This window comes from Lissotriton vulgaris, chromosome 1_1 (genome assembly GCF_964263255.1).
Source record: "Lissotriton vulgaris chromosome 1_1, aLisVul1.2, whole genome shotgun sequence".
NCBI classification, from domain to species: Eukaryota; Metazoa; Chordata; class Amphibia; order Caudata; family Salamandridae; genus Lissotriton; species Lissotriton vulgaris.
This window is the reverse complement of record NC_141685.1, coordinates 630,682,030-630,709,945: the sequence shown is the minus strand read 5'-3', so window position 1 is coordinate 630,709,945 and position 27,916 is coordinate 630,682,030.

Here is a 27,916-nt window from a genome sequence, read left to right as displayed (position 1 = left end):
GCTGAAAGCCCGAAATTGGTCTTAGGGTGCTTGTTTCCTGTCCAGAGATAACCTGGCTTGGCAGTTCGGGCAGGACTTTTCCCATGGGTCACAGGTTCAAGACTGATTTGCCTATGGCTGGTTTCAAACTGGAATGGCATGGTGAGTAAAAAAACGATAGATTTAGGCCAGATCTCTGTACTGGGGTGAATGTATGACATTGTTCTGCATTCTGTTCATCAACTGTTGTTTTTGCACTCTAGACAAATGCCCACCTTTTGCAAATCAGTACTGCTTCTCATGGCAACAGTTCATCCTGTACTTTCAGGCAATGTCCCCTCCCCCTCCTAGAAGGAAACACTGAGTTACAGGTTAGATCCTATAGCACATTGAAGAAGGGATACTAGTCTGGGCATACCCTTAGCCACTTAGGGCATTACATCAATCACGCAAAAAGTGATGGACAGAATGCTTGCAAATATTCCAACCACTGGCAATTGCTTATGGTAGCATTCCAACCCATTCTCCCACGATGCCACTATAGACAAAAGCCTGCCTTATGCACATCAGTACTGAGTCTACTCCTCATGGGAACAGTCAATCCCAAACGATTAGATTTGACCCCCTCAAGAAGGGAACTCAAGCAACCACAAACCAGTTTTAGCCTTGTTAAAGAAGGGACCCTCCAGAAGGGCCCTAAGTAATTATCAGTGGCTGAGATTAATTCAAGCAATCCACCCATCCCTTTTTTGTTTTTTCTGAAATATGTATGTCATTGTAATTATCACATTAGGCTGATAACTATGTAATTAAAGCTTCATGATTATTTGGCATGCAAATAACTTTCAAATAATACATTTCTGCATTTGCATGAATCAGGAACTGCAGATGGAGCAACTATTTGTTTTATGAAAAGTGTTGTATGATTCAAGAGAGGGACGTAAGCCAAAAGTAAGGTTGCACATGAGATGTGAAGTGGCTTAACAATATCAATTTTAATCGTAACTGATTGTAGCAGCTTTTTATATTGGTTATCATGGTTAGGCAATAAAAACACTGGAACATTATGTTACACTTTTACATGTATATTTAAATGACATTATGTCACACAATCACATGCATATTCAAATGAATATGAATTACTTGGTATAAAATCCTGGATAAAACAATATAAAACTATTAGCATTTCGAAAATAGTTTTTTAACAGTGATTAGAAATGTTACGGTAATTAGAAATAGGCAATCATCATCTGAGCCACACTCCGAGGTTTATTACATAGTTACCCAAGACAGAGTTGATCAAATAGTTTTGATTTAAAATTAGAAACTTCATGTTCCGTCATGTCCTCATCTATAATGTAAATATCACCTAAGCTGTGCTACTAAATTATAATCAGCATAAATCATTAGAAAAAACAGATTTCATTCTGTAAAATAATACTGTTTAAACCCATTTGGCACCCTGCCTCTTGAGAGATAATTAGCTCCACAAATGGAATTTTAACTTAATTTCTCTAGTATGGTCAAACACAGCCCATTTTATTACTGTCAATCCCTCACTCTTCAATGTTCTCAATGCGCTTTACTCTACATATTTTTGTGACCTATTTCTAATCAAATTTAGGAAAACAGGACCTGTTTTAACTAGAATAGTAATGTGCATGCCAGAATGCATGAAATATTTGAAATAATATCAAAAGGATAACTGCTGTATGTTAGACTTGACACCCTTGGCATTGTTTTCCTCTAAACGTTTTACCTTTCCTCCCTAATTTTTGCTGAGCTTGTTTTGTTGATATTAGAACACTATTCAGGTTCACCCTGTGAACCAGTGCTAAAGTGCCTGTGCTCTCTCCCCAAAACATGTTCAACTTGGCCTACAACTAATTGGCACATTTAATTAACTTATACAACCCCTAGTGAATGGTATGTACCCAGTGCCTGTAAATTAAATGCTACTAGAGGTCTGCAGCACTCTTTTAATCTTGTCTCAGGCCTGCCACTGCAGCCTCTGGTGCAGTTGTAGACTGCCTGTTTGACCTAGCAAAATAAACCTTTTGGTCAAGATGTATCAAGCTAAATTGCAATCGCAATTTAGCTGTGTGCTTTGGAGGTAGGCAAAAATCTACTTGCAAAATAAGAAATCGTAAAAAAAGTAATTCCCTATATTTTGCGCATGCATTTACAGAATCATAATTTGTAAATGCTATGCTAGTAGGAATTGCAAATTGTGATATTGCATTAAGGAATCTCAAATTACCACCAACTTTTTTGCTTTTTTTAAAGGGGAACACATGCACATTTCAGGGGTGCAACAGAGTGTCCTTTTGGAACCCTTTGGAACCCTTGCAAACATGAAATTGCATGCGCAATTTGCGATAACCTATTGGGTACCTGCAATTTGCCCATGCAATTCCCATTCATTCCTACGGGCCTCTTAGCGCACAGGAACAAATGGGAAGCGATTCCTTAATTGCACCTTGTTATTTGCGAGTCGCAATTAATGAATGCAATCGCAATTAATATTTCGATTCCTACATACATAGCAGTTTGCAAGTCCTTATTAGCGATGTGCAAAAAAAATGCTATTAAGGGCTTGCCAATCTCTTTTTTGATACATATGCCCCTGAGTCTTGCTCAAACCTTCCTTTTTAGTACTTGTAAGTCGTCCTTAAAATATCCCTTTACAGTTTTAGGTCAAGGTGAATGGTATTCAAAGAATACAACATGTGGGTTTGAGGTGTTCATGTCCTGGCAGTGAAAAACATCTATAGTAAGCATGGGCTGAAAATTCGTTCGGCTCGCAGAATTTGCGCACTTTCCGCAATTTCGCGATCCGAGAATCTCGCGAAATCGCGGTGAAATCCATGAATCAGCAGGACGAATTTTCAGCCAAGCACTTACAGGGTTACAGCAGCAGGTGCAAAAGTTGAAGCTAATTTTTTGTAACCTTTTACAAAAGGGCTACAAAGAAATTAACTTCAACTTGGGCACCTGCTGCTGTAAGCCTGTAAGTGCTTCCTGGCGCCTCGTTGCCTGCTTGCAACTATTCTCTGATCCTGCTCTGACCCTTGAAGCAGGGTCAAAGAATAGTTACAAGTAGGCAATGAGGCGCCTGTCACGAAAATTAAACCTCAACAGGAAGCACTGACAGATATAAAAACAAGCATTTGCAATGCAATAGGTCTCGCATTAGGAAAGTTTGAGCTATTGGTCTTGTAAATGACAGTTTTTTTTATTAATGTGTTGGTTTTGAAAATAGCTAAATTAATAGCTTTGTCATTTACAATGCCAATAGTTGTAACTTTCGCAAATGTGACACCTATAGCATTTGTAATGCAACATGTTTTGTATTTACGTGACTTAGCTGTATTGATATTACAAATTACAATGGCTTTTAATTTTTTAAAATAATTAATACTTAAATAAAAGTGATTTAATAGCTTAAACTTTTGTAAATAACTTTTGTGAAGATTATGTTCAGTGTATTTTATTGTGACGAAAATCCAAGATCAGAAGTGAAATATTAACATCTTTTTGTGACATTTGTAATAAAGTTTGAAACATTGAGAGAACATATTTGAACCAGTTGTTGTTGAATGGTTGGTCAGATTGATGCTGGAGTGGCGCTGAGTGGTGCTGTGGTGGTGCTGAGTGGTGCTGTGGTGATGCTGAGTGGTGCTGTGGTGCTGCTGAGTGATACTGGGATGGTGTTGAGTGATGCTGGGGTGGTGCTGAGTGATGCTGTGGTGGTGCTAAGTGATGCTGTGGAAGTGCTGAGTGGTGCTGTGGTGGTGCTGAGTGATAATATGGTGGTGCTGAGTGATGCTGTGATGGTGCTACGTGATGCTGTGGTGGCACTGAGTGGTGCTGTGGTGATGCAAAGGGCAGAAAGGCACAAAAAGCAGTCTAACAAAGGGCAGAAGGGCAGAAAAACAAGGGAAAACCGAGTCTAACAGAGGGCAGAAGGGCACAAAAAAACAGTCTAACAGAGGACAGAAGGGCAGAAAAACAAGGGAAAAATGAGTCTAACAGAGGGCAGAAGTGAAATATTAACATCTTTTTGTGACATTTGTAATAAAGTTTCAAACATTGAGAGAACATATTTGAACCAGTTGTTGTTGAATTGTTACGCAGATTGATGCTGGGGTGGCGCTGAGTGGTGCTGTGGTGGTGCTGATTGGTGCTGTGGTGGTGCTGAGTGATGCTGTGGTGGTGCTGAGTGGTGCTGTGGTGGTGCTGAGTGATAATGTGGTGGTGCTGAGTGATAATGTGGTGGTGCTGAGTGATGCTGGGGTAGCGCTGAGTGATGATGTGGTGATGCAGAGGGCAGAAAGGCACAAAAAGCAGTCTAACAAAGGGCAGAAGGGCAGAAAAACAAGGGAAAAACGAGTCTAACGGAGGGCAGAAGGGCACAAAAAACAGTCTAACAGAGGACAGAAGGGCAGAAAAACAAGGGAAAAACGAGTCTAACAGAGGGCAGAAGGGCACAAAAAACGAGTCTAACAGGGGGCAGAAGGGCAGAAAAACAAGGGAAAAACGAGTCTAACAGATAGCAGAAGGGCAAAAAAACAAGGGAAAAACTAGTCTAACAGAGGGCAGAAGGGCACAAAAAACGAGTCTAACAGGGGGCAGAATGAATCCCGGCCTGCATGTTTGTCCACAAAGATGCCACCTTTTTGTGCAATACCTCTACTCAACTGGAGTACTTTCTACTGTCTAATCAGTAAGTGCTCCCTCGTTGGCCAAATGTATAGGGTCAGATTTACAATAACTGGCGCATCCCCAGGGATGCTCCAGTTATTGTGCGTCTGTGCCGTAAAAGCAGCGCATTGCTGGAGCTGCGTTGAGCTTGCGACACAGCTCCAGCAATGCTGTGGGGGGCCCTATCTCCCCAATGCTGCATCTAGCCTTGCGCCGGCTTCAAACAGGCGCAGGGTTTTGACGCAGTATTGGCCTAAAAGTGAGTGAATTCTTATAGATTACACTCAGCCACTTTTAGGAGGCGTTCCTGCGCAGGAACGCCCTCCCTGCGCCGGAACGCTTCCTGATGGGGCAGGGCTTTACAATGTGACGCATCTCTCAGATGCGTCACGATGTTAATACCCAGCACCATGGCGCATCTTTTGTGCTGCTGCTGCGTCACAAAAGGTCTCGGTAGTGGGTGGGAGTGGTGAACCAGAGGGTGGCAGTGATGAACCAGAGGGTGACAGTGATGAACCAGAGGGTGGCAGGGGTGAACCAGAGGGTGACAGTGCTGAACCAGAGGGTGGCAGTGCAGAACCAGAGGGCGGCAGGGGTGAACCAGAGGGTGGCAGGGGTGAACCAGAGGGTGGCAGTGATGAACCAGATGATGGCATGGGGGAACCAGAGGGTGGTAGTGGTGAACCAGATAGTCGCAGTGGTGAACCAGAGGGTGGCAGTGCTGAACCAGTGGGTGACAGTGGTAAACCAGAGGGTGGCAGTGGTGAACAAGGGGGTGGCAGTGCTGAACCAGAGGGTGACAGTGGTTATCCAGAGGGTGGCAGTGGTGAACCAGAGGGTGACAGTGCTGAACCAGAGTGAGGTTCCGTGACGATCGTAAGTGGTGTTTTCGACTCGCACAAATATGGTCGAGTCTGGTATCTATGAACCACAAATGACGAGTTTAGTGGGTGTACGCAGTTTCGCTGTACTAACTTAAACCGTTTGTTTGTTTCGTGGGTTTATCTATCTGTACCCACGGGTTCCATCTTAGATACGGCATCCATTTTGTCTCTTGCCCTCAAGTAGCCAGCGAACGGACGCTGTCCGCTTCGCGACCCTGGGATTCCCAAGACTCTTGCGGAAGACACATTTCCTTTGAAAGTGTCTTTATGATGAGGGGGATGATACTGTAAGGCAGATGGCCCTGCTCGAGGCTCATCTTGCCGTGCCGGTCTATTGTCTTAGCCGTGCATCTCATTAGGCACGTCCCTTTGATGCCTGTAGTTCGTGTTTCCCGATACCACCTCTTTTACACCCTTTCCGATCTCCCCACTGTTTCTGCCTTCCTTTGCACCTGTCCTTGTTCCTTCTTCGATCTGTTTACTGCCAATTGGAATGTACTAATGGTGGGAAGGGATGGTTTTTACAGTTGGGAACCACCGAATGTTTCTGCACTTATGTTCCGGACCTTGAATACATCAAAGCGACCCCTCTCAGGGATTATGATGGGAACCAAGTTGTAAACCTTTGTGTACCATGTTAACCTATGAGAGAAAACTGTATAAAAAGGAGCGATCCACAGTAGCAATTTTAATCAGACTCCGCGAACCTGCATGCTATGTACTTCACGTGATTTCTGTGTTCCCTGCAGTAAATAAACCTTGAATCTTTGACGCCGAAGGAAGTGTCCCGTGTCTCTGTCATTTGTACGCCGGAACAGGTTACCCACGAAGGTTTCAGGTGTTGTCCCCTGGCACCGCTGGGTCGTAAATAACCCAGTCCTTCAGTTGGCGCCCAACGTGGGGCTCGATCAGTGGTACCGGTCCAAGCCCGGCGATCGTGGGGAACTTCGTGTGAAATCTCCGAGGGAAGGTGCACCTCGCTTCATCGATCGTGTTGTCGAAATAAGTGGCCCGATGACTTTTCCCGCGAAGATTCCCGCCTCCTGACGGCTGCGACGGACTGCTGCCCTGACTGTAGACCTGTTTTGGCGCCTGGCGTAGACCTTGGTACAGCGAGACGATTGACGGGCCTTCCTGGTGACGCCATCGATCTTTGAGTTAAGTATTTGTGGGTCGCTCCCAGAGTCCTTGGTTGTGGTTGCTTAGTTGTTGCATGGTTCCATTGCATTTGTGGTTCTTGGTACTTGGTTCTTTGTTGTAATATTTGACGACTGCAGCCGCCAAAAACCGAGGGTTTTTCGCTCTTTGCAGGGACTTGGTAAATCCCGTAACCCTTGAAGTTTGTGGAACTCGGCTAGTGTGCAAGATGCCTGGTCGCAGTACTTTGTTCAGTTGTTTCGGACGTTGTGGTGCGGATTCCCGACTGGAGGACTCTTGTCCGATACCTCCAGTTGGAACTCCCACTTATGAGCTCTATAGCAAACACGGGCTAGGCCCGATTACTTTTAATGAATATTGGATTCGCTACACCAAAAAGGATGGTGTCCTTAGTTGGCCACCTCATGGTAGTTTTGAGACCCCGATTTTAGACAATCTTGAGGCTAAATTGTTTAAGAAAAAGTCAAGGCCGGCCATGTTTGATGCCTTTCGGTTGTGGCGCAAAGAAGCCAGACAGAAAGAGATCAGACAGACAAAACGTAACCAGAGAGATGGTGTTGCTACTATTGTGAAGAAAGCAGAGCAGTTCCAGCGTGATAAGGAGGAAAAGGAAAAGGAAGTTTTTGATAGGCTTCAGCGTATGTCTATAGATAAATGTTATCCCGCTTTGCCTACGGAGTCGGATAGGAAGGAGGAATTAGTTGAGGATCCTTTAATGTCCTATCTTATGAAGTCACCACCTCCGTACGCACAGGGTACCACAGCTCCTGCGGTTCCCCCTGTGCCTGCTCCTGTACCTGCCCCTCAACCTGTTCCTCCGACTGTTCCTGCTCCTTTGCCTGCTTTTGTTCCTACTGCTCCTCCGCTTGTACTTCCTCATACTCCTGCTCCTGCTACTGCTCCTGTTCTACTTACTCCTGCTGCTTCTTCTGTTCCTACTTCCTCTCTTGTTAATACTCTATCGTATACTTCTCCAACTACCCGACGTCGTACCCCTTCAGTTGCTGCTAATTTTGCTAATTCTCTTGGATCTATTTCTGAGTCCGCTGGTTCGGACGGTCCACAAAGACGTAGTCAGCTCCCTGGTAATAGGGAACGTGCCGCGTTGTACAATATGGCGATGTCATGGATGCTGCATCCCTATAGAAATCCTCCACGTTCGGTATTGAATACGTTTAGTCAATTCAATATACCGACACAGAGGTATGTTTTTGAAGAAATGTGCAAGGCTTTGCGCGATCAAATATCGGCAGATGCATCGGACGATGTATTAACTGCTTTGACTAACTTACAGCTTCAGTTTTCGAGCGGAATGGTAGTGGGTACCAATGTCCGACGTGCTATTGAGCAATTATTAGCTCTTCGCCCCTCTATGATGCCTCGAACGTTGTTCGTTGAGGACATTGAGAGACCGTCAGATGCGCCTGGCCAGTACCCCATGCGCGAAGTTCCACCAGTGTGGATGCCGGGTGATGCTGCTCAAGTTCTGCCGATCTTGCCGCATTTCCAGAGAGTATGGATACATCTCCCATGGAAACGATCAGAAGTTTTTCAGGTGAAGCAATCTTTGCCTGACCCTCGCAAAAATCCTGCAGGGTATTATAAGGAATTGTCGCAGCTCGTAGATGCTACGATAATGAATCTTGCCGATATCGATATGCTGTTTGGCAATGTCGTACCGTAACCGGTATGGGCTAAGATTCGTCAGGAAGACCATGCAAACGAATTAGGTGGAGATTGGGCTGCCCTTACTGCGGCAGATACGCGACAAATTGGTGGGGCTAAGCCTGAACAGCTTATTACTGCTCTTCCTCAGAGAATCATTACCCTGATGAAAACGCTTATGCCAGCTATGAGAGTGAACTGGGACAAATTGTCAGCTTGCAGACAGAAGAAGGACGAGAGGGTCTCTGATTTCTTTACGAGATTTGAGGAGGCATTCATCGATCATAGTGGTCAGGATATGGGTACTGAGGGTGGTCAGCGGTTGTTTGTGGATAAATTTGTTTGTAACTTGTTACCTGACTTGAGCGACAAATTGAAAAATTCTGAGAGTGCGTGGGCTGTCTCTACTTCTGCTCAAATATTGGCTACGGCACAGTATTATGAGAATAGGGAGAAAGAAGAGAATGACCGCGCCGATAAAAAGACGAAAGAACTCAAAACTGAAGTGCTGTTGCAGCAGGCTTATCCTCCGCGTTCGAATCAGAATGATTCGCAACAACGAAATCGATCGCAGTCGCAATCTAATAGGTCGCAATCGCGAAATGACTCCTCTTCGCAGAGATCTTCGTTAGGGTACAATCAGTGTGCCTATTGTAGACAGGAGGGTCATTTGAAATTTAACTGTCCTGTTCTAAATGAGCGTAATAGTGGTAACACCTCTAGAGGAGGTCGTGGTGGTTCGCAGCAGACATCACGTGGTAGGGGTCGTGGTGCTCAAAATGATCGTTCAGATAATTCGTCAAATTCCAATAATTGTTTTGATCAACGTGGATCATCGCAAGGACGATCTGCGCAGTACAACGTGGATGAATATTACGTCGATCAGGGAACTGACGACAGTAATTACTAGGACAGCCATAGACAAAGAGAGGGAGTGGTATCAGTTCCGGTTGATCAGAGAGGGCCTTACGTCGCAGTTGCCACATCGGGCGTCAATGAACCTTTTCTGTTGGACACTGGTGCAGCGAAAAGTTCCATAATGCATTCGAAACTCCCTGGCGCACCTTTGTCTGGCTTAACAAATGTTTCCGTTGGATTCTCTGGCGCCCCTGTTAGCAATCCAGTTTCGTGCCCTTTGCCACTTACAATTGGGCCGGGAGAGCTGAAAGCTCCGTTGATTTTGACCACTGGTTGTGGCGAAAATCTTTTGGGTTTGGATTTGTTAAAACGGTTGTATGCGACTTTGTATTGTTCTCCTGCGGGAGTAAAGCTTACTTTGGGTGAGAGAGTTGTCTCTCCAATGTACTTGTCTCTCGATAAGCTTCCACCGGAATTGATTTCTCTTCCTGTATCTTTGTGGGCCACAGGTCCCAATGACGTGGGCCTGCTTGACATCTCTCCTTATGTTGTTCACTTGAAATCTAATGTGCGATTGCCACGTATTCCCCAGTATCGAATCTCTCTTGACGGTGAACGAGCGTTGTTGGCGATCATCTATGATCTGATCGAGAAAGATGTTATTGAGGAGACTCGGGGAAACGTGTGTAATAGCCCTGTACTGCCCATTCTGAAACGTACCGATCCTTCGAAACCACCTGTTTATCGTTTTGTTATCGATTTGCGGGAGGTAAATAAAATTGTGATTCCTCAGTTCCCCGTTGTGCCTGACATCACGGCACTACTGACTCTGATTCCAGCTTCTGCATCTTGGTTTTCGGTGATCGATCTGAAGAATGCTTTCTTTAGCATTCCGATTGCCGAAGAAAGCAGAGACCTCTTCGGTTTCTCTCTTGGTGGCCGTAGCTTCCGGTTTAAACGTGCTCCTCAGTGCTACTGTGAGAGTCCATCGATATACAGTCAAGCCTTGAAGGGCCAACTAGATGCGTTTGTGTTGCCGGCTGGTGCAGCCTTAATCCAATACGTCGATGACTTATTGGTGGCCGCAGATACTCAGGACATCTGCAAAATTGCTACGGTGTCGTTGTTGCAACATCTCTGTGACTTACATCACAAGGTGTCGCCTTCTAAACTTCAATATTGTTGTCAAGAAGTAACCTATCTAGGTCACTTATTGTCAAAGGAGGGAAGAAGGTTGACCCCAGAGAGAATTGCAGCGATTGCGCGAATGACTGTGCCAACAACCCAAAGAGAGGTGCGTGCCTTTCTAGGTATCACGTCATACTGCAGACAGTGGATTCCAAATTTTTCATTGTTAGCAAAACCATTGGTGGCTCTTACGTGCAAGGATGTTCCAACTCCTTTACCATGGACGGAAGAATGTCAGAAAAGTTTTTCTGAACTGCGTGACGCATTGTGTTCGGCCCCTGTGTTAGGTACTCCTGACTACAGTAAGCCGTTTACATTATACGTTCACGAGAGGGAAGGTTGTGCGTTGAGTGTCTTAACGCAACCTTTTGGTGGTAAGCAACGTCCATGTGCATATTTTTCCTCGACCTTGGACCCGGTAGCTAGAGCATTGCCGAGTTGTTTGAGAGCAACAGCGGCAGCTGCGGTGTCCATCCGACAATCAGCAGGATTGGTCATGGATAATATGCTTACGGTGATGGTTCCGCATGCAGTTGACACTCTTTTGAATCGTACGAAAACCCAGCACTTGACGAGTGCGAGGTTGTCTGGGTACGAGTTGACGCTTTTGGCAAGTCACATTCAGATAAAACGGTGTAATGTTCTGAACCCGGCGACTTTATTGCCAATCAGTACGGAGTCAGATGAAGTAGCAGCTCATGACTGTTACTTAAGGACTGAGGAGGAAACAAAAGGTCGAGTGGACCTTAAAAACACTCCTTTGGAAGATCCCGATGGAACTTTGTATGTGGATGGTTCATGTTTTAAATTGCCAAATGGTGATGTGACTACTGCGTATGTTGTTGTAACTTTGAATACTGTTGTAGAAGCTGCAAGATTGAATCACAATTCTGCCCAAGCTGCAGAACTGATTGCCCTAACTAGAGCGTGTGTGTTGGCGAAAGGGAAACGTGTGAATGTGTTTACCGACAGCCAATATGCTTTTGGCGTCGCTCATAGCTTTGGACGATTGTGGAGAGAGAGAGGTTTTATGACGTCGCATGGCACGAAGATTCAGCATGGACAACTTGTGAATGATCTTTTGGATGCACTTACGTTGCCTAAGCAGGTAGCGATTGTTAAATGTAGTGCACATCGTAAGGTGACGGATGATGTTGGCCGTGGTAATGCGTTTGCGGATGAGACTGCTAAGGAGACTGCCCGGAACCTTAGCACTAGAATGTATGTGACGAGTTCGGTTAGGTGGCCTACAGAGACTGGTATGTGTGAGGATACTATCGAGAGTGTGAAAGCGATTCAGAATGAGGCCACTGACACTGAAAAGATGAAGTGGAAAGAGAGTACAGGAAAGTTGGATGTGAATGGTTGTTGGGTTGATTTGTCGGAGCATAAGAGATGGATGTTACCAGACGCATACGTGCTAGCTGTTGTGACGATGGCACACGGGTTAGCACATATTAGTGTGAAAGGTATTTGTAAGTTTTTGTCCCCTGTGTGGAGGAATGATGGTATCACGAAATGTGCTGAGAGATTGGTCAAGAATTGCATGGTATGTATGTTGTACAATCCTGGTAAGGGAACCCCGACACCTCCTGGCCATTTTGCTCCCCCTTCGTGTCCTTTTGAGGTGATTCAACTAGACTTCATCCATAAGGAGCGATGCAATAACCTGAAATACGTTTTGGTTGTGGTTTGCGCATTCTCCCGATGGATTGAAGCCTACCCTCTCAAAGACAATACTGCCCTGTCTACTGCAAAAATCCTACTGAAGTAATATTTTCCTCGGTATGGAATGCCACGGATCGTATGGTCGGATAATGGAAGTGAGTTTGTGGGGAGTGTGATGAAGAGTGTGTGTAAGGGCCTTGGAATTAATCAGAAATTCCATAGCGCCAATCATCCCCAGTCAGCAGGTTTGGTTGAAGGGTATAATGGCACCCTCAAACTCAAACTAGCGAAGATTCAGGCTACGACTGGTCTTTCGTGGCCTGATGCCTTACCTTTAGCTCTGTTGTCAACAAGGGCGACCGTACACTCCTGAGTAGGACTTAGTCCCTATGAAATAGTGTTCGGCTGTCCTGCGAATGTTTGGGGGGTCCCTAGACCGGGTGTGTTCTCCGATCTTGAGTATCCAATGTTGATTGATTATCTTCATGATCTGACTGCTAAACTGAGGTTAATTCACCAACAGGTTTACGAAGCACTGCCGACGCAGACGGAGGGTCCAGGCCACCAGCTCCAGCCCGGAGACTGGGTGGTGACGAGGAATTTTGGAAGAAAGAGGAATCTTTAACCTCGTTTTACTGGACCTTTCCAGGTCCTCCTTGCCACGAGAACTGCTGTCCGTCTGGAAGGGAGCAAAAATTGGGTGCACGCCACCCATACTAAGAAGGTTCCTATACCTTTACCGGCGGACTCGTGGGTGAGGAAGGGCATTGCTTCATCTGAAACCGAAGGATTACAGACCTTTGTACCCTTTAGCGATGTACAGCCTGTCGGAAAATCCTCAGTGCAGCAGAAAGACATTGTTGAACATTTGACATCACGAGACTCAAGATCTGAACAATCGACTGATCAACAGAACTCTGTTCCTTCATCGCATTCTTTGTTTGACGAACAGACACGTCCAGGGAAAACTCGATACTTTCTGCGATCCAGCACCAGAGACTAATAAAAATTTCGTTTTTGTCCCTTGACATCTGCATTATCCCATTTGCCACGATCAGTCTGAACATTCGTATCATTGTGATTATTTTTGTAAATATTGAGTTTCGTTCCACATGTGTTTTTGCTTCCACAGCTGAGAGACTTTTTGTATATACATTGTGAATAAGGTACCTTGCATCCAGGTGTACCGTAGGGCCGCGCGTGTACTTCCTTCTGGTTAGTAGGTCTTGGCACTAGGTCAAAGACCGTCGGTTCCTGGGAACTCCTAGGGATTGACTACTGCTACACAGAACGAAGTGCGTCAAGAAACGTTGCGGACGGTCATAGGGGATGGCGTTTTCAAAGCTGATGGACTTGGAAGAAGCTCAGGCGCAAAGATTCAAACTGCAACAGATCATTCGTACCAAATGTTTTATGTTTCAAGTGTTCCTACTGTTTCTGACTGTTTGTTTGCTATTGGCGGGTGGGGTGTATTACGTGATGCTGTACTTCTTACCTTCTGTCGTACCTACTCCTACTTCTGAACCTAAACCTACCTCCACTGTATCCCCTCATTCTTTCCATATCTTACCTGAACACGAACAGGCTAGACGTGCAGAATTCAGAAATAATTCCTTTATTCAGCTCCTTCATCAGCACCAGTTAGTGGTTAACACTACTAATTGTTGGATGTGTGGATTAATGCCACACACCACGGATAAGGGAATTCCATATCTGGTCCTACCTTATAGTTCCCAGGGTTCAGCTCGAGCATTTCAAACAATGTTCCGAAGCGCACTAGATTCCTACCCCAATCGAGAGCCACGTTCTTCCTACTCTGGTCCTGGCTCGTACCAAAAGCCTTTGACTATAGCGATAGAGGATTTAGATAGGGATATCTATGAGCCGTCGCTCATCCCAGAGGAAGAGGTACAAGCCTATAGGGTCCTGAGTAAGGTTGAGTATAGTGCGCTCACGAGTGAAAAACAGCTTAGAAGCTCGCCCCCGATATGGGTCGTACCCCACCTTGGTAATTTCTGTTTACTGGGTCGAGGCCGAAGATCGAGAGTTCGTCTTGGAGAGAGTGCTTGCTCCGAGACTTATATCCTGCCGATGCTCTCGTCCCCTGTGTTTCTGGCTGCCAAGGGTACGTACTTTGTCTGCCATGATCGTGCGTATACATGGTTGCCCTCTGACTTTGTGGGCTCATGTTATATCGCAAATTTGTTGCCTCCGACGTTCACTGTAGATGCAGACTATCACAAGACTAGAGTTGTGAGAGGCGTGATTAGCGAAGAGGACACTGCCGGTCAAGAGGCAGGAGACTTTTTCAAGGGTTTCCTCCCGTTTTGGGGACCTATGGTTAATAGTAGGAACCTGAGACAGTTGACCCGAGTGGTGGAATCGACAGCTAATATCACTGCCAGTGCCCTTGGTAATATCACCACAGAACTTCAGGCGGATAGGCTTATGACGTTACAAAACCGTATGGTTTTAGACGTGGTTTTAGCAGATCGAGGTAGAGTATGTAAGGTGATCCATTCGAGCTGCTGTATTTTCATTCCAGATAACGCTCCGACTGTCTATCAAGCCATCTCAAAGTTGCATAAGATCTCTGAGTCCATACACGTGGACGTAGGGGATTGGACGCTACTTGGGTGGTTTTGGGGCCTGATGTCGACATGGGGTTGGAAGATTCTGATGATCATCGGAGTTGGTGTGGCGTTTCTGTTCACGTGTTGCCTTTGTGTGCAGTGTGGTCCTGCCTTATGTGGCCTCTGTGCTACGACGTGTATAGGACAGCCGCCTGTTACCAAAGGTGCTTGGTTGGACAGAGCTATGTTACAGCAACATCTAGATGGTCTGATGAATATCGAGTATGATTCTGACTAGTGCTTGCCTACATGAGGGCAAAAGGAGCGTCTGAGGTTCCGTGACGATCGTAAGTGGTGTTTTCGACTCGCACGAATATGGTCGAGTCTGGTATCTATGAACCGCAAATGACGAGTTTAGTGGGTGTACACAGTTTCGCTGTACTAACTTAAACCGTTCGTTTGTTTCGTGGGTTTATCTATCTGTACCCACGGGTTCCATCTTAGATACGGCATCCATTTTGTCTCTTGCCCTCAAGTAGCCAGCGAACGGACGCTGTCCGCTTCGCGACCCTGGGATTCCCAAGACTCTTGCGGAAGACACGTTTCCTTTGAAAGTGTCTTTATGATGAGGGGGATGATACTGTAAGGCAGATGGCCCTGCTCAAGGCTCATCTTGCCGTGCCGGTCTATTGTCTTAGCCGTGCATCTCATTAGGCACGTCCCTTTGATGCCTGTAGTTCGTGTTTCCCGATACCACCTCTTTTACACCCTTTCCGATCTCCCCACTGTTTCTGCCTTCCTTTGCACCTGTCCTTGTTCCTTCTTCGATCTGTTTACTGCAAATTGGAATGTACTAATGGTGGGAAGATGGGTTTTTACAGTTGGGAACCACCGAATGTTTCTGCACTTATGTTCCGGACCTTGAATACATCAAAGCGACCCCTCTCAGGGATTATGATGGGAACCAAGTTGTAAACCTTTGTGTACCATGTTAACTTATGAGAGAAAACTGTATAAAAAGGAGCGATCCACAGTAGCAATTTGAATCAGATTCCGCGAACCTGCATGCTATGTACTTCACGTGATTTCTGTGTTCCCTGCAGTAAATAAACCTTGAATCTTTGACGCCGAAGGAAGTGTCCCGTGTCTCTGTCATTTGTACGCCGGAACAGGTTACCCACGAAGGTTTCAGGTGTTGTCCCCTGGCACCGCTGGGTCTTAAATAACCCAGTCCTTCAAGCGGGTGGCAGTGGTGAACCAGAGGGTGACAGTGCTGAACCAGAAGGTGGCAGGGGTGAACCAGAGGGTGGCAGTGCTTAACCAGAGGGTGGCATGGGTGAACCAGAGGGTGGCAGTGGTGAACCAGAGGGTGGCAGTGGTGAACCAGAGGGTGGCAGTGATGAACCAGAGGGTGGCAGTGGTGAACCGCAAAATCTGCAAATTCGCACGAATTGGCGGATTTTGCGGATTGCGAATTCGATTTCGCGTGAATTCGTGGAACGCGAATTTGCAAAATTCGCCGATACTTTATCTATAGTCATTTGTCACAGTTTTAAGGTTATCTCTCCTACAGGCTAATACTTACCTTGTTATATTTTAATAAGTGCTAACTTCAGATTGGAAGCAGATAGAGAAATTATGTTTGTTGTCAAATAATTGAAGGTAAAAATCGTCTTTGATGCTAAAGCCACAATTCTGGGAGGCCACTTTTAAGAAGATGTCACATGTGTGCTGAAGACCACTGTGCCTTTCTACTAGTACACAGGGTCACATGACTGCGGCTGTCTCTTCTGCAGTGGGCTACTAATTCGCTCCAGACATGTGACAAAGGGGGATTAGGTTTGGATAGGATGGGCTATCCTGACAGGATGGCAGAGGAGGGGGCTATACCCAACCCCATCATACTTCAAAGGGTTTTGCCTACAGCACACACAAAGGCAACTGACACCAGGCCTGCCCTTGTTTTTTCACTCTTGACAGTTGGGAGCCAAATCCAGAAGGATAGGGGATTCTGTCAGGACTAGTTTGGGAGTGAGCTAGGTGTTGACCCCACACAAAGGCTGGCATTGGAGATAAAAGGTGGCACTTTCAGATCCCACATCAGAACACTCTTCGACCTGTAGAAGATTCAGAAGATGGACTGCCCAGCTGCCAGGAATGCCTTGCTGTTTAAAGGACTACCTTACTGTCTGAAGATGGAAGATTGGACATGCTTGCCTTGATACAAGGGTGCCCAGAGTGGTTCCAAGGGTCAGTTGGCTGACCTCCTTTTTGAGCCGCAGGGACACAAGTTGCTAGAGGCAGGGCTCAGGCATATCCCAGAAGGTACAAGCAGGCCAAGTTGCAGTTTGACCTGCTTGTACCTTCTGGGATGTGCCTGAGCCCTGCCTCTAGCAACTGCTGGAGTGGGTACTGGTCCCCAAGGAGTGTCCTCCAGGTCCTGGACTCTTGTCTGGCATCGGTGAATGCCCCTCCACAAGAAATAGTTTAAAAACAACAGACCTTTGGGCTCCTGGTAACCATGAATGGGACTATTCATGCCGAAACTTTGCCAACCACGAAGACTGCCAATGTGAAGTTCCAGTGAGTCCTGCTCTTTGCACCAATATTGACCATCAGTGACAACCGGTAAGGCAGCCATTCTGGGCAACCCATCACCATGATGGTTCAGCGATGACCGGATCTTCAAGCTACAATGTTGAGTGTACAGACTTTAGAAGGTAACTTTTCAGCAGGATTAACCTGATACCTCTATCTGACCCGTGGTTGATTGTGGTTGGTCTGCACTAGTGCCTTTTCCCCAGTCTAGAGAACCCAGATAACCGAGAGTGGCACTTTTTGCTTCTTGGTTCTAACTGCAGACAAAAAAAAAAGTCAATATTCAGTTCTGTTGACTGGATTGTATTTATTTTGGAGTAAGGATATGTAACCTCATAGATGCTAGTAAACATCCCTCCCCAGTGCTGCACTGTCCATTGGAACTAGTGCTGAATGGACGTCCAATGGTCGTGCGCAGCACTGGGGAGGTAGTGCTGCCGTCGGCCAACGCACCGACGCAGCACTTAAGGGGTTAATAAAATGTACTCTATATTTCATAATTGGTTTCAGATTTTAATTTTGTTGGGTTTTCAATTTATGATGTGTGATACATAAATTCTTTATGCATTGCCTCTAAGTTAAGCCTGACTACATTGTGCCATGCTGCAAGAGAAATACGAGTAGGTTAATTTAGTGACTTTCGTTGTTTACCTTAACAAGGATTGTGGTTGTTGCTTGAATGGGGTTTCCACCCCACTGAACTAACAACCCAATGTCTTACACTGTGTGATGTCATGTTAAACATTTGGACTTATTGTGAGTAAAATCATTATTAATTTCATGATTGCTTTTCTTAATAGCCAATATATCTTTCATTCATTTCTAAATATCTTTTGTGAACCCTTCAGTCTCAATTACATCTATAGTTACAGTTACATTTTGGACTCCATCAAATTGTGTAAGCATCTTTCTGAGCCACAAACTCGCTCTTTTTAAAGGTCACTTCACGTTCTTTTAGGGGTTACTTAGAGATCTGAAATAAAGGAGCAGGAGGAGAGAGTTTTGCTTCAAATATCAACACCATGAAGACGAAATGATGGTATTACTTGAAACAATAATAATGCATTTAGCTGTGCTTTTGGGTAACTGATAGGGCGGGCACAAAGTAATGGCCCAAAAGGAGGGCAACTGTATTTTAAGTCCTTAAGTTTGTTGAATGCTAAAAGAAAAATACAAAATTGAACGAAAAACAACACAGTCATTTATATTTTTGATAATTGTATAAGAAATTTCCATGAACATTCCCACTTTACTCCCATTGTAAATATGAGGGGCCAAGTCACAAAGACATATAAAAGAGAGAATTATATTGAACCATACATATATTAAACGTACTTAATATTACTTTTAACAGATTAATTAGTAAAGTACCAAAATCTCTATGATCTACCCAGAAATGGAGACATTTCCTAAACCTCAATCAATCGCTTCAGTTCAAACTTCTCACTATGTTTGTTCTAAATCAGAAAGTAACATTTCATGACCCGCTAACAGCTTCAGCTACTTTGTAATATTCAGCAATTTTATTGTGGGGAAGGTACTTATTATAGGAGCCATGGTTAATGTTGGTTTTATGTTTTAAAATGCCATAAATTACATTTTTATGTAAAATTTAACTTTGATCATTCATGCAGATTAGGAGTGAGCTTAACAAAATATATATTTAACCAATTAGATGGTCTTTATGGATGCAGTGACTAATTCAGTTTGTGTGTGACTAGCATGTTTTAGATAACTTCAGGTCTGACCATTAATAGTATTTAGCAGCCCTAACAGAAAACAATGAACATAGTATTTCTTCAAAAATGTTATGAATTATTGTAAAATGGTTTAAATCTACACACTAGAATGTGTATTAGTTTCTAACTACAAAAGTCACCCTTCAGGGCTCCTACACTGTAATCAGTGCTACTTGATTTTGAGGACACTTAAAGCTATCTGTATTTTTTCAACTTTGTTGTACAAAATAGCATTTAGTGCAATGGGAAGCAAAACAAAGAAAATACACTGGGAGTCAGTTATGAGGTTTTACTGTAGGGCAGTGCTGCTGGCCTTCCTGCTGCGATGCCCTACGGTAAAAGAAAAGGGCAGGAATGCACTGTATCGATCAGATATGGCGCATTCCCATTCTTTTCCACTGTGCCGGTACACAATGTGCTGCCATTGGCCAATGCTGGCCACCTTGCCCCATGGTGCAAGGGTACCTGTGTTGCGGGGATGAATATTTCTGTGCAGGAAGGAAACCCTTCCTGCATATAAACATTCAGAAGAGGCATTTTCTTTATTCTTTGTGTGCTGCAGAATGCAGCAACATAGAAAAAGGAAAAATAAGGAAAAAATAACAAGATTTCTCCTCTGGGGAGGAGTACGTTTTTGACAGTGCCTCAGATTTACGATTTCTCGTAAATCTGGGGTGTGCCGAAAAGCCATGGATGTTGCTGGGAACAACTCTAGCAACTCCCCTTGCATGGCCCTTTAACGCAGAAAACTGTGTAAAAGGGATCCATATTTATGAGGCATCATTAAGTTAAAAAAAGTGACTTCGTGCTGCCAGGTAAATATGGAGAACGCTCCTGCGCCACAGAACATCAAAAAAAGTTAGGTTCCGGCAGCGCAAGGGGCCTCAGAAATGAGGCTCACTGTATGATGCAGTATGGTGATGGCATCAAATCCAGCACAAGGTGCTGCTGACAAATTCAATTATTTCCAACATTTTCTTTCATAGTCAATTTTAGATACAACCAACACAATTCTGTTTATTTGATATCTATCACCATCAAATTAAAATATTGCCAACAAAAATAAGTTTAAAGGATACGCCCCAAGTCATTCTACATTTCTATCAAGAACATAGAAACTCCCGATTAGATCAGGTAAAAAAACTAGAGGACTCGCATGAACTTTGCATAGATCAGTTTGAGAATCGTCAAAGTGAGGCGCACAAGTTTCAAATAGAAACAAAAGAACAAATGCTGAACAGGGAGAGGGTTCTAACAGTCATCAGAGCAAAAAATTATGATTTGAAGGCCCGTTCCCGTAGGAACAACCTCCGCATAATAGGAGTTCCCAAGACCACAGCCAAGGGAAAGATGAAGCTCTATGTTGAGGAACTGTTAAAATACATTTTTGGCTCTGAACTGTCACAAATGTTCATAGCTGAACGTACTCACCGCACACTGGAACCCAGACCCCAGTAGGCACCAGCCCCAGGCTGATCCTGGCTAAAATATTGATTTACAGAGACAGAGACGCTATACTTAAGGGGGCTAGGGAGCGTGGACAGATTTCCCACAAGGGAAAGACAGTCTTGTTTTACCCTGACTTCATTCCTGGCGTCCAGGCGGCACAGCACAAATTTATCAGGCCAAGAAATTGCTAGAACAGGCCGGAATGCCGTATGCACTCTGTAAGAGTTAGAAATTGAGATAGACTTCTCTGTTATAATTATGGATTGAGTTAGGCTTCCCTGGTATAATTATGAATTTACTTAGGCTTCATCACATGCACTTTTTAATAGTTCTACTTCCTGCCTGAAACCATACACTGCCCAAAAAATACTTCACTGTTAAAGTACCTGTCTGAACTTAAACCCAACAGTACCCTAACTCTACTAATATAGTTAATTTTTATGCAATTTTCAGAAAGAAAATGGAAGGAGAAAAACAATCAACTGTTATTTCTTTCGAAATAAAGGTGGAAAATCCAGAAGAACAAAAAGATGAACTTGATTTCAAAGATGAATCTTTGGACCAACAGTTAATAGAATGTTTGGAACAAATAGAATCATGTACTAATAATTATGAGGAAATTCCGGACAATATTATGTTAGAAGTTTTATTAAATTTTGGAAAAGAATCAGAAGAATAAATTTATATTTAATATTTAAAAATTGTTGGAGACAATATTCATTTTTATATGTAATTCATGAAGTAGTACCAAAATGATTATATTATAAAATGAGACTTATAGTATACTGTGCAACTTTTTTGTGTTACATAGTAAGTTTACTCATAGTTACTACCTTTCTCCCACTATATTATCTTCAATGTGTATTTTACATCTCTTTTTCATCATAAGGGAGCAGGATAGACTACCCATGATCCCCTAGGACTTCTCAGGGAGTGCTTAAAGGATCTGTTTCTGCTTTCCTGACAGACTATGTTATGGATTCCATATACCACAATAACTTCTATAACAACATGCAAGATATCTACAGAGGAGACGGTGTACATTAAATTGAAGTCTCTGCATTGGTACCTATATGTAGGTACTTAAATAAAAAAAAAAAAAAAAAAGGTACTTTTTTTTAAAACTGTCATTCTTTTTCCCCATGGTACGCTCCCCGGTACGCTCCCCGGTGCGCGTACCAGGCGCTCCCCCCGCGAAAGTAAAAAAAATAATATATTTATTTTGCCCCGCGGGGCCCTTTTATGACCCCCACATCAAACGTAGGGGGTCAGGGGGGGTCTACTCTGCCCCCTTATGGTCATTTCCCCTTTTGTTTTTGCCACCTCTTGTGTCTCGATTTTACTGAGACACAAGATGGCGGCCGCTCCGGACTGTTTCAAATGTTTACAGACACCCGAGAGCCAATCAGCTTTCCGTGCAAACCTCGCATGGTGCGCTCAGTACGCTCCCCGGTGCGCGTACCGGGACGCAGCCATAGATATATATATTTTTTTTTACCTAAATTACTCAAAATCCACTGGAGCACATATCTTGAGACATAGCAAAGGCACATCGGGCTACCAGTCTCTACAATTTTGCCAAGTTTGGTGGAAATCCATTCAGCCGTTCGGGCTAAAAGTGAGTTCGACCGCCCTATGGATATTAACATGGGGAAAACACATTTTGGGACCCCCCTTTTATCTCAGCCCCTGCTTCACAAATCCCCCCCAAACTTTCAAGGAAGGACCGGAACTTCGCGAGGCACATTTGAGGAAATTTTCAGGCAGATTCATCAACCGGCGCCAAAGTTATTCACAATAGAATTTTGAGATTTTGCATTGAAAAAAATCCTAACTATAACTACCTAATGGCGACCGCCAGTAGGTAATATATATATATATATATATATATACAGCCTCTGGTACAATCTCTTCCATCATTTGTCTTAGACACTAGCAATTTTTTAAGGCATTTTCCTAATAATTATGAGGAAATTCCGGACAATATTATGTTAGAAGTTTTATTAAATATTGGAAAAGAATCAGAAGAATAAATTTATATTTAATATTTAAAAATTGTTGGAGACAATATTCATTTTTATATGTAATTCATGAAGTAGTACCAAAATGATTATATTATAAAATGAGACTTATAGTATACTGTGCAACTTTTTTGTGTTACATAGTAAGTTTTCTCATAGTTACTACCTTTCTCCCACTATATTATCTCCATTGTGTATTTTACATCTCTTTCTCATCATAAGGGAGCAGGATAGACTACCCATGATCCCCTAGGACTTCTCAGGGAGTGCTTAAAGGATCTGTTTCTGCTTTCCTGACAGACTATGTTATGGATTCCATATACCACAATAACTTCTATAACAACATGCAAGATATCTACAGAGGAGACGGTGTACATTAAATTTAAGTCTCTGCATTGGTACCTATATGTAGGTACTTATAAAAAATAAAAAATAAAAAAGATTTGTTTTTTAAGACAGGTACTTTTTTTTAAAACTGTCATTCTTTCTCCCCATGGTACGCTCCCCGGTACGCTCCCCGGTGCGCGTACCGGACATTCCCCCGCGAAAATAAAAAAAATAAATATTTTTTTTGCCCCGCGGGGCCCTTTTATGACCCCCACATCAAATGTAGGGGGTCAGGGGGGGTCTACTCTGCCCCTTATGGTTATTTCCCCTTTTGTTTTTGCCACCTCTTGTGTCTCGATTTTACCGAGACACAAGATGGCGGCCGCTCCGGACTGTTTCAAATGTTTACAGACACCCGAGAGCCAATCAGCTTTACGTGCGAACCTCGCGTGGTGCGCCCGGTACGCTCCCCGGTGCGCGTATCGGGACGCGGCCATAGATATATATATGTTTTTTTAACCTAAATTACTCAAAATCCACTGGAGCACATATCTTGAGACATAGCAAAGGCACATCGGGCGACCAGTCCCTACAATTTTGCCAAGTTTGGTGGAAATCCATTCAGCCGTTCGGGCTAAAAGTGAGTTTGACCACCCTATGGAAATTAACATGGGGAAAACACATTTTGGGACCCCCTTTTATCTCGGCCCCCGCTTGACGAATCCCCCCCAAACTTTAAGGGAAGGACCGTCAACCGGCGCCAAAGTTATTCCAAATAGAATTTTGAGATTTAACATTGAAAAAAATCCTAACTATAACTAATAGTATAACAAATTTACATATTTACATTTACATTTACCTACTGGCGACCGCCAGTAGGTAATATATATATATATATATATATATATATATATATATATATATATATATATATATATATATATATATGTATATGTATATGTATATGTATATGTATATGTATATATATATATATATATATATATGTATATGTATACATATACGTATATGTATATGTATATATATATATATATATATATATATATATATATATATATATATGTATGTATGTATGTATGTATGTATGTATATATATATATATATATATATATATATATATATATATATATATATATATATATATATATATATATATATATATATATATATATATATATATATATATATATATATATATATATATATATATATGTATATATATATATCCACAAACCCTCCAGCAAAACTGTAGGAAGAGGCCACACAGGAAAATCAGGAATCAAGCCTTTAATTGAAACGCAGATAAGGCATAATGCATTTTAACATTGTAGTCTTCTTCAGATGCCACTGCTGCACTGAGAACCAGCCCCACGCCTCCACTTTTAAATACATCTGCAGACCTCCCATACTTGAGAGCAAGCACCTCCCCTGCCTTGTGATCGCTCACCTACTGTAGTGCTGTCAGTCCTACAGCTCCCAGAATGCATCTTCTCTGGGTAGGTGCTGCAAGGGGAATAGATGGATAAAGTCCATGAGGCATTGGCCCATTGCACAGTGGGGCACACTGTTGTTGGTGCAAATTAAGTCCTCGGGCTTCCCTGGGTCCCCACATACATCATAAACGCCACAGCACAAGTCCGCAGAGTCATAATATCCAAACCATTCAGTGAAGTCATGAGCTGCCGGCTGGCAGCAAACCCTGCTTGACTCTTGCTGGAGTGGTGGGCTGGAGCAATCTGATACCTCGGGTGCAAAGAAAAAGCTGCTCATGCAGACGCCAGTAATGTCACAGCCACTTGATGGAAAGGGCCTCTTAAAGCGTCTATATATATATTTTTTTTTTTAGATGTGTGTTTCTTGGAAAATTGTGCACTGAAGGTAGCCTAATATTCTATCAGGAGGCCATCTGCACCGAGGATTTTATTTCCGAAAATGAGGGTAATAGCTGCCCTTGTCTCCTCAATTCGAAGGGGCTCATCCAGTTCCAATTGTTGGTGTGGATTCAATCAGGGTAGGGGAAGCCCTTGAAGAACACCTTAAGAGTGTCAATGAGGGTACTGGCTACGACTGGATGCAGGGGGCAATAGAACGCGGCAAAAGTGGTATTAATGGCCACTTAAGTATTAACCTCCATGCCAATTCCCAACTTGATTGCTCCTATCAGTGGGCGTGCCCTCCGTCCTCTTTAACCAGCCATGCCAATAGCCTGCCCAAGCCATTAACCTCCATATGGAGAAGGGAAAAGCGATGCCTATAGTCATGGTTTGCAAGCACCTCCGGATCCCTGTGATACTTTCTCAACTTATTGAGTCATTCCTTTATCCCACTGTGACACCTAAGCCTCAAGTAGGCTCAACTTCTCCTCCATGTCCGGAAGCTTCCTGGGCAGGGCCAATGGGCCCTCTCATGTGGCAGCAATGCATTGCCCGCCATATGACCACCTTATGTGCATCACACACAAGCGCTCTGGTGGGGGTTGAGACTGTGTTAATTTCAAATTACTAAATAATATCTGTTGATGGTGCCTCCATGAAGGGATGGTCCCGAAGTGCCTTGGTCTGGAGCCTCCGGGTCAGTATACTAGGACACACCATTCAACAAGGTATTGTGATCAGCAGTGGCAGTGATTTGTAAAGGTAAACACCCCAAGTATTCTTTCCTAGTTATCTGTGTAACCAATGGTTCCTAGCAGAGAAAAAGATTCAGCCTGGTGTGGAGGTCATGGACTGGGGAAAAATAATAGAAATCACTGGAGTCTGAATTGTGCAAGTGTATGTATTGTGACACCCTGACACAAGTAGCACAGTTCAGTGTAGGGGTAGAGTATTCCCAAGCAACATCTGGAATGGATTTAGTCACCACCCCATAAGCTGGGAATGTGTAGGTCCCAGAAAAGTGATGACGTCAGAAGATGTAAAAAGCAGAGTGATTAGTGTTGGGGGAATAAGCTACCAGGAGTATGAGGGGGCACTGTGTATATGTCCTTCCACCACCATGTATCTACCCTCAAGTGTCAACTCCGTAAATGTCTTTCACAAATGGGACCCTCGGGCAATTAATAACAAGACGCCCCTTCCATACTCTGATGATGTCGAAATGCCATACATCTTTCCTCTCCATTTCACATGTACTTTTTGTAACTCTGCCTGTCAAATGCATCTCCTACAAAAAAACTATTTGCGTAAGGTGGCGCATAAGACATGTATGCACCTGGTACCACTTTGTGGGAGTGGCCATGATGTCACGTTCCACGTTAGCAAGTTAAAGTGTGGGGTAGAGTGCTCTGCAGGTGTGCTCATAGGGTATGGTACTGCGAGGCAAGTCAGATAGTTTATCGCCAGCCTGCTGAGCACTGGTCATTGGCACCTTTTCCCATGCCAATACAGCAATGGGTTTTGACCAAAGTAGACCTCTGTTGGGTCACCCAGATAGGCCTGGACCATCCGCTCAAATGTTGTAGGTGTTCCGCTTTGTTCAGGCTCTTTTGCCTTTGCCTCAGCACTGGATATAAGCTCTGCCAGTAGGAACCATTCCTTTGCCAATTTTGGGGCTGATGCTCTTGTTGCTGTTGTTGTTGATGTTGTTCTTGCCGATGTTGGTGGTTTTGGCTGCTGCGAGCCAACCACACTGCCTCAGGCTCAGTAGCTGAACTTGAAGGCTGCCCTGCAGTACTTGTTGTGCCCGGAAGAGTAGGCCTCTAATTCCCGGACGTTTTTTTTCTAGCTGACTGGCTTGCACAGCTATCAAAGTTATGCAGTTGGCAACATCCTCGTCTGAAAAAGGAATGAAAGTGTCCAGTAATGGTTTGTACGATAGATCAAGAATTGTGGCGCATATGTAATGGTTGGATGACACAATACCTCTTTGCACCCTTAAATTTTCAGATAAGCAAATCATTAAGCTCTCCACCAACTCAAATGCTTGTTTTTTTTCTCCACACATGCATATATTGCAGACACCTCCTTAATCTGTTCCTTTAGCATGTGCAACAATGTTACAGCTTGACCCACTGAACCACGTCGTCCGAGTGAGGGGAGGAGAAGCGGGGGCTCTGTACATGCGGAAGAACGCGAGATTATCGGAAAACAGCGCCGGACAAGAAAGCGATGCAAAGAAGAAAGGGCAAGACCGGCAAATAGACGAAGCAGAGGGAAAAAGGGAATGTAAACTTGTCTAAAGTTATTTAAAGGGTAAATATACAGAAAGAATTTTTTAGAATATAAGTACCTCGACCTGTACCCCCCTGCACCCAAAAAAAGAAAAAACAGGCCCCCAAGCAGCGAACTGCAAGAAGATAGTTGAGAATAAGCATGCAGAAGACTTTGATAAATAAATGATAAGAAACAGCCCCATCCAGGCTCGGTGACGAGAATAAAGTGGTATCGTTGTAGCATTCTGAACAGAGATAGCTAAAGGCAACAACTGAACAGGCCATACAGAACCTGGCTCACATCTGTTGTAAGATACCCTGCACACACGACATGAGGGAGGAGTACAACTTTTTCTAAGTGGGTCTTGAGGAAGGTGGTATGAACCCACCGAAACGCGCGTAGACCTGGCGTGTAACAGACCTGGCGTGCAACTAAAACACCGACGTTCCGGGTTGCCTCAACCTTAGAAATTGTTTTAGAACGTGTATGACTGGGATACTGGATGAATGAGTGGTGTGTATGAAAGTTGATGTGTGAGACAGGGTAATTGTTAGTTTTTTACTTAGCTCGCTAAAATCACATAGTAAATACTGTATAGACTGTTATTGGTATAACATGAATTTTTGCACTTATTTAGATGAACTGTATTATTATATATATTGATGAATTGATGTTCAAACTTTGTAAAAGATCCCAAAAAAAAGAAAAAATTGTTTTAATAACACTTTGATAAATCTTTTTCTTAAAAAAAAGTAATAAAATACAACTAAATAAGAAGAAACACACTGGTGTCCCTGTACTAAATTGAAAGCTATTTGTACAACTGTTGAGAGCAATGCCATAAAAGAAACTAAGATTTGACCATGGGGGAAACTTTGTGTACAGCTTGACCCGCTGGACAGTTCTCCTTGCTGACTTCACGTGTGAAGACCTCGA